The sequence below is a fragment of the Vulpes vulpes genome, chromosome 15 (genome assembly GCF_048418805.1).
Source record: "Vulpes vulpes isolate BD-2025 chromosome 15, VulVul3, whole genome shotgun sequence".
NCBI lineage: Eukaryota > Metazoa > Chordata > Mammalia > Carnivora > Canidae > Vulpes > Vulpes vulpes.
The window spans coordinates 107,614,842-107,622,916 of NC_132794.1; the positions used below are offsets into that span (position 1 = coordinate 107,614,842).

Here is an 8,075-nt window from a genome sequence, read left to right on the forward strand (position 1 = left end):
TCTTAGCCACACCTCTGCAAGTAGTACCTTTGTAAATAAACCCACCTCAAATTATCCTATTTTAAGAATGCTCTTTCCTTGTGGGACGTTCTCCTCCTGGGGTGATTTTGGAGCCAATTTCCTTTCTGTGGAGTTTTGCCAAGGAAAGAGAAGAGGACGGTGTCTTTGGATGAACTCAGGACCCCCACGAGGTGCTCGTCTTTTCTGGACCTTGTGATGAGTCAGATACCAGGGTTGCTTTACCAGGTTTACACACTGGGGTGTCTGTCTCTGGAGGGCAGGACTTGTGTGGGACCAAGGATGCAGCAGTGGGCAGAAAAGCCAAGCCTGGGAGAAGCCCTGATCACCAGCTGCAGACTGGAGCCACTCCAGACAAAGGAAGAGCCACAGGGTGTGAATTAGGTTTTGGTCATGGCAACTGCCCAGGCATTTACTGAGTCGTTTTTTGGGTTGCGTCCTGCAGTCCCTCCAGGTGACACAGATTTGGGCCGCCTTTGTTTTTGTGTTTGATGCTGGGTAGAAAGTCTTTTTTTTGTTCTCTCATCTTCTCTCAAGAGGATTGTCTTTAATCTGGGTCGCAGTGAGAGTTTTTCCCCCCCATGACTTTTTTGGACAGTAACTTCAAAGTCAAATGTAAGTCCAGCTCCTGCTCCTGGAGCTGGGAGGAGCTCCGTGGTTGTCAGTCTTTGCCTACTGGCAGAACTGCTGGGGAGCCTCTAGAAACTCCCATCTGAGTTGATCCGGTGCAGAAGTTCCAAGGCACCTAAGAACGTGATCCCCTCAGTTCCCACCACTCTGGAAATTTGCAGAAATCTTAGGTGTAGCTTTGGACTTGACATGATTTGCAAGTAGAAAAACCCCAGCTTGCATGTGGGTCCAATCCCCCCATTTTACAGATGGGGAGACTTAGAGCCAACTGATGTGAATGAGATCACATGCTTGGACTCATGTCACAGCTTGGACCAGGGACCAGGACTTCCAGCTCCAATCCGGCCTCCTGGAGGTGTCTCAGAATTGGTGACACTAGAGGTGAGACCTGGTGAGGAGGACATCAGGCACTTTTGGAGCTCAACTTAGTTCTCCTTGGCCCAATGGATGGAATCTGCTCTCGGGGTTGCACAAAGCAAGAGGGGAACGGAATTCTTCTACTCCTAGTGCAGGTGCCCTGTGCAGGTGGGGTCACCTCTCTTGTAGCCACACACACCATGGAAAGCAGCAAAAGGCCACAAAATGGGTGGAAATGGTTCTGAAACCACCTCTGTTGCGTTCCTCTCACCTCTTAAAATGTATGTCATTGCTGTCTGAGAATTCTCCTTTCTAGCAACTTCTCGGGCATGTTACCAAGCAAAGCAGTACCTTTGGGGAAATAAAAAACCACCTTTGAATTAAACTTTTTGACTATATATACATATATATATTTATTTATTTTTAAAAGAATAGCAGTTCACTGGCTAACACTATGCATTTGATGAGTGAATTTTATACTGTTAATGAGGTGAGTCAGAAGAGCTATTTTTAAAAAAGGGTTAGTTATGAATATGATATGCATATTTTTGGAGATAAAAAGGCCTTATTTCTATAAAAAATTGAAATGGGAAGGGACGAGGCAGAAATGCTGATAACCCCCAGGACTCCTGATGGGGACTAAATGTTACTGCCGGTGGCAGAAAATTTAATGAGTCTGAAATAAAAATAATTTCGTTGCTTCCTGGACAGAGACCAGAGAGCATGGAAGCTCCATGGGCCACTGTGAGATTTGTCATTTAGTTGTAACCGATTTCCATAAATGGGATTTAGAGCTGGATTTTATATATTAAAAATTGAGTGCCATGGATAAAGAGCAGTTCTAATTTCAATTACTTGGGCCTTTGTGGTCCGTGCGGTGAATATTTAGCGGCTGAGCACGCAGTGTTTTCACAGGTGCTGTAAGTGTTCCCTCAACTTGCCCGCTGGGCCCATGGGGACCCTTTTTCTTCTGGTTGTAAACCTTGTTTAGAATACAACTCTCCCGTCGTCCCCAAAGTCTGGTGTTTTGGGTCACTGAGGCTGGCATGTTCTGTGACTTGGTTGTGGCAAAGATACCTCTTGGCGGCCTGAGATGAGGAGGGAGATGTGGTGCTTCTGGGTGCTTCCCATTAAATAGGGTATTTTTCCAGGAATGTATATGCCCTGTCCACTGTTTCATTATCTGAGCAAGCTTTAAAAAAAACAAAAACAAAAACAAAACAAAAAAAAAACCTCTCATGCAAATAGTTTTAGCATTTTTCTGATTGTAGAAATAATAATGCTTATTGCAAACATTATATATATTATATATTTTACCACCTGTAAAATGTATATTTAAAGAAACAGCCATGGAGGCACCTGGCTGGCTCAGGAGGTTAAGTGTCTGCCTTTGGGGGCAGGTCATGGTCCAAGGGTTCTGGGATTGAGCCCTGCATGGGGCTCCCTGCTCAGCGAGGAGTCTGCTTCTCCCTCTCCCTTTGCCCCTCCCCTCTGCTCATATTCCCTTGCTCACCCTCTTGCTCTCTTTTAAATAAATAAATAAATAAATAAATAAATAAATAAATAAATAGATAAATAGATAAATAGATAAATAAATAAATAAAATCTTAAAAAAAGATAACCATGAACACTCCACCCAAAGATGTCTTCTGTTCATATAATATTTTGATGGAGGGGCATCCAGGAGTTGTTTTTATGCTTAAAGATATCCAACTCTACACATATATATTTAGAGATAAACATGGTGCCCCACCATATATGTACTTTTAAAACCTGCTCTTTCTATTTAACAACACGTTGTGGACATACTTTGTTAATGCTAGGATTTTTTTAAATGCCTGTGTTGTATTTCATTGTATTGATCTTCTGTAATTTATTGAATCAGCATCTTATTGGTGGACATTTGGGTGATTTTCAGTTTGTCATTATTAAAAATGGGCCTGCAATATTTATACTCATACCCCGCATCCTTATAGATGTCCTCAGGACAAGTTCCTAACAGGTGAATTTTTGGGAAATAGTAAGCAATCTTTGAAGCTTCTAAAATGTACTGGCTTATCCGTTTGCCCCACAATCTTTTAAATCTTTGCCTAGGAAGGTGGGAACTCATTATTTTAATTTGGGTCCCTTAATTGTTAAGGTTTTTGTTTTCTCCTCTTGTATTTATTCTTTGTTTACAAGAAAATCAGCTCATGCAAGTTGAGACTGTCATCTGCCCATTTTCCATCTCCTGTTCCTAGGCAAGTGTTTGAGACATAGAAGCAGCTCCAATATGTTGAACGTTGAATGAATTATCTTTCCTCTCCTTGACTCATTTTCCCCCCTTAAAGGTGCTTGTCTTTTTATCATTGCTTTTGAAGAGCTTTTTATATAGATATTAGCTTTTTGTCATAAGAAGTGCAAATATTTTTCCCAGGTGGCTCTTTATGTTTTAACTTTGAGAATTTTTGTTTTACACATGGAATTTTTTTCCCCAGGGTCACTGTATCAATATTTTCTTTTGCTTTACCCTTCCTATTCAGCTTGAGAAAGGGCTTTCTCGGTCTAGAGTGGTAAAACTGCAACCTTGATTTTTTTTTCTAGTTAGTTTTAATCATTTCATTTCAACCTTTAGGTCGTTAATTCATCTGAATGTGTTTTGATGAAAGATAGGGATTTACCTTGAATTTTTTTCTTCTCCCAAATGATTTACCAGTTGTCCCAGTAATCTCATCTTTCCCCCCATTGTTGTAAGACCTTTGCAGACAGGGAGCTGGGGAGAAGGAACTAACATTTATTGGGGGACTGCTGTTTCCCAGACATGGGTTACCTGCTCTGTATAACAGTTCTGATGGAACCCTGCAAGGTGGAAGTCACCTCCAATTTGCGGACCAGCAGGTAGAGGCTTAGAGAGCCAAGAAGTTTGACCAGAGTCCGTGAACTCAGGCCCGCAGGCCCCCAACCCATTGCTCTTTCAATGGCATTCTGCTGCCCTCTCCATCCAGCCTCTGTGTATCTCAGAGCCCAATGGTGTTCTGCCCAGTAGTGGGGTTGCAGGCATTTAATTTGCTAACGCCAGACCTTGCTAAGGCAATAAAAAATGAAATTCTTGAGTTAAGAAGTTTAGCTAAAAGTAGTATTTTGGTGGAGAAAGCAAAGGTATATTTATAGCCTCCTTTCTATTCCTAATAGCTGAGCATATTTTTCTCAGCTCCTGGACTTGGAGTTTCCAAAGAAAGGTGCAGCAGGTAGAAGCAGAGAGTATACATTTTAAGCACTTACACGGAAGGAAGGTTATAGTGTGGGAAATAAGGATAATGAATGGTATTTAAGATGTGCAAAAGGCATTCAAAGTCATAAATGTTTGGTGATTTTAGGATGGCAAGCATTATTATTTTATTGTTAAGACACAATTTGCTCTGTTAAGCTGAGGTCCGGCACTTAAAGTGATAAAGTTATTAAAGAAGGTTGCTTTGTTCAGTAGCTAGCTGGGCTTTGTGTGTAGTTTGGAGGCAACAGCAGTATTTTACCATAATGCTGTTTCTGAATCGTGAGCTAAATGTGAATAATCATTTGAGCATACTTTTCATGATGCTAAGAATTTAAATTCTGCAACAGTGTTCATCACTGACAAGGCGGCGCGCTAACACCTAGAACAATGTAAAACAATTGTGCATTTTTAAAAGCTTGTATTTAAGCATATTGGCACATGAATCTGCATTTTAATGTTCATTTATTTTGATTATTAGGCCACAGTTAATCTGAAACATAAACTTGGACAAAATAACAAAAATTTTGTACTTTATAAAGCTAAAATATAATATGTGATACATTTTGTTTTCATAATTATAAAAAATGTTTCAAAAATAAATAAGAATAATTATGATGTAATAGTAGAAAACAAATGCTACATAAGTCACAAATATACTCTCTATTACATATATTCTGTAATTATTATAAATTATATTAAATATATTATCAATAATATTTACATTTGGGAATTGAAAGATGGCACGATGTCATCTTTTTTAAGATTTTTATTTATTCATGAGAGATAGAGAGAAAGAGAGGTAGAGACATAGGCAGAGGGAGAAGCAGGCTCCCTGGGGGGAGCATGATGCAGGACTCAATCCTAGGACTCTGGATTAGGCCTTGAGCCAAAGGCAGACACTCAAGTGCTGAGCCACCCAGGCGTCCCATCATATTTTGTATATATTCCCTCCTGGTGCTGCTGGCTTACTTGTACATTTTCTTCCCAGTGTCTTTTTTTTTTTTTTTTTAAGATTTATTTATTTATTTGGGGGAGAGAGAGAGACAGAGAAAGAGAGAGAGAGAGAGCGCAGGGGGGAGGGGCAGAGGGAGAGGGAGCCAAGCCAACTCCCCCCTGAGTGAGGAGCCCAATGCCAGACTCAATCCCAGGACTTGAGATCATGACCTGAGCTGAAATCAAGAGTTGGACGCTTTAACAGACTGAACCACCCTCATGCCCCTTTACGGTGTCTTTCTAAGAGCATACACCTTCATTCTGAAGACGTTCAGTTTATCATTTGTTTTCTTTGCAAATGCCTTCTATGTTCCAAAAATTGGTTGGCTATACCAAGATTCTGAAGATTTTCTTCCTATATTTTCTTCTAAAAGTTTTATGGATTACCTTTTACCTTCAGGTCTCTGATCCATTTCAAATTAATGACTGTGTATTGTGGAAGGTATATGTTAAAGTTCATTTTTTCCCATAGGGTTATCAAATTGTTCCTGTGCTATTTGTTCAAAGATTCTATTTCCCCATTAAATTACCTTGGAGCCTTTACCAAAAAAAAAAAAAAAAAAAAAAAAAAAAAAAAGTTATATGTATGTGCAGCTCCATTTCTAGCCACTGTATTTTGTCTCCTAGGTATGTCTTCTATTTTCTGAGTCTGGTACCACATCTTAATTACTGTAGCTTTATAATAAATTTTGAAATCAGGTAGGGCAAGATCTCCAAATTTAACCTTCTTTTTAAAATTGTTTTGGCTATTCTTGGTATCTCTACAAAATTTTAAAAAAAATTAATTTTTTTTAATAGTTAAGAGATTTTATTCTAGTAGTTATAATTACAGTGCTTGTTTGTCGAAATGAAAACTGAAAACAAGTATACAACACAGTTGATTACTAATCGTGTATTGAAAGCAGTAAGAGGTTCCACCACACCAAACAAACCAGTTCTGAGAACTTCCCCAAGATAAAGTTGAACAGCTCCAGCTTCTTCAGTGTTTATCAAAATACAAAAGAAAACAGTAGAGTTGTTGTTTCGATGGCAGATCTGAGCCTTGAAGGCTGAGGGAGGGAAAGCACATGTAGACAGGGGCTCCCGGGGCTGGGGGCTGAGGCCCTGGGATGACTGGCCCGCCCGCCCGCACTCCTGCTGGTGAGACCCCAGGCGGCCCAGAGGAAGCCAGAGTGCCCACACTGCCCCCAGGGAGGCTTGGGTCCCTCCAAGGGGTCCGTGAGCGGTGATGCAGCCCCCAGCCTGTCTCCTGGGCGGCCGTGTAAGCATAAGTATAAGCACAAACACTAGGGGATACAGGATGACTCGAGACAAGAGTGATCACAGGGACCCTATTGTGACCATGCAGAATGGACCGTGGCTAGTTCTGCCCCATCTCACGTTCCCGATGGGAAATGGCCCACTGGTGGACTGGACTCTGGCCGCCCCTGCAGAACCTACACTAGGCACATATCTCCCTTCTGTGTGTTCAGGTGTTCTCCTTTTCTTGTATTTGTAACGATTTTAAAAATGCGCTGAGTTTGGGTTAAAAACCAACCACCAACATGGATCTCAACATAGACCTAATGCCCAGAGGAGGCCGTGCCAGGCTGGTCCCACACAGCCACTCCCGGAGGCCCTGTGTGCCTAAATCCCTTCTCAGTATTGAACGGTGGGTTGATTCTCTTTGTACAATAGAAAAAGCTGAGTAATATTGCATCGGAGTACCAGAAACTGCCTTGTTGGGAACACAAAACTATTTACATTAAATAAAAACCCGGCTGCAGGCTGCGTCTGCACATTTACAGCGTGGTGGAGCACACTGTGACCGACCGTGGAGACAGCTTCTGGCACTCACACCACGTGAGAGCAAAGCAGGGTGGAAGGAGGGAGTGAGGACAGGGGGGCGCGGAGCGGGTTGGACAGCCAGGCCAGTCCCTCATAGAGCCCATCCACGCTGGTGGCACAGGTGGCCTCAATGCACCAGTTCCTGTGGCGCAGGGAGTGCAGCCCCAGCTTGTCCGTGATCTCTGCCACATTCGTGGCCTTCGGGAGGTCCTGCTTGTTGGCAAACACCAGCAGGACGGCATCCCTGAGCTCATCCTCCGCCAGCATCCTCATGAGCTCCTCAAGGGCCTCGTTCACACGCTCCCGGTCATTGCTGTCAACCACAAAGATGAGACCTCATGTATTCTGGAAGTAGTGTCACCACAGAGGCCGGATCTTGTCCTGGCCACCCACATCCCACACGGTGAAGCTGATGTTCTTGTGCTCCACGGTCTCCACATTGAAGCCTATGGTGGGAATGGTGGTCACGATCTCCCCCAGCTTTAGTTTGTACAGGATGGTGGTCTTCCCTGCAGCATCCAGGCCCACCATGAGAATGTGCATTTCTTTTTTTGCCAAAAAGGCCCTTGAAGGTTAGCGAAGATATTTCCCATGCTGTAGACTGGTGGGAGCAACACTGGCCAGAGAAACCCTCGGTGGCCGCAGCGAGGCTACTGCTCCAAGCCAGGCATTGGTTTCGCTCCCACCTCTACATAAATTTTTGAAGCAGCTTGTTGATTTGTATAAAAATGCAGTCTGGTATTTCTATTTTATTGTGTTCATTCTGTAGACCAGTTTGAGAGAATTGATATCTTAACAGCATGGAGACTTTAAATTCATGAACATGGTGTATTTCTCCATTTAAGACTTATTTAGTTTTTCTCAGCAATATTTTTGAAATTTCAGTATATGGGTCTTGTATATCTTTGTTTAGATTTATTCCTAAGTATCTTATGTATTTGATCTGGCATACAAATGGTATTTTTAAAAACTTCATTCTCAATTGTTTTTTGCTTATATC

General features: G+C 42.1%; 1 pseudogene; it reads right to left on the bottom strand.

Moving 5' to 3' along the window:
* Positions 1 to 7,081: 7,081 nt before the first annotated feature.
* Positions 7,082 to 7,732, bottom strand: LOC112917909 (ADP-ribosylation factor 1 pseudogene; annotated as a pseudogene).
* Positions 7,733 to 8,075: the final 343 nt, after the last annotated feature.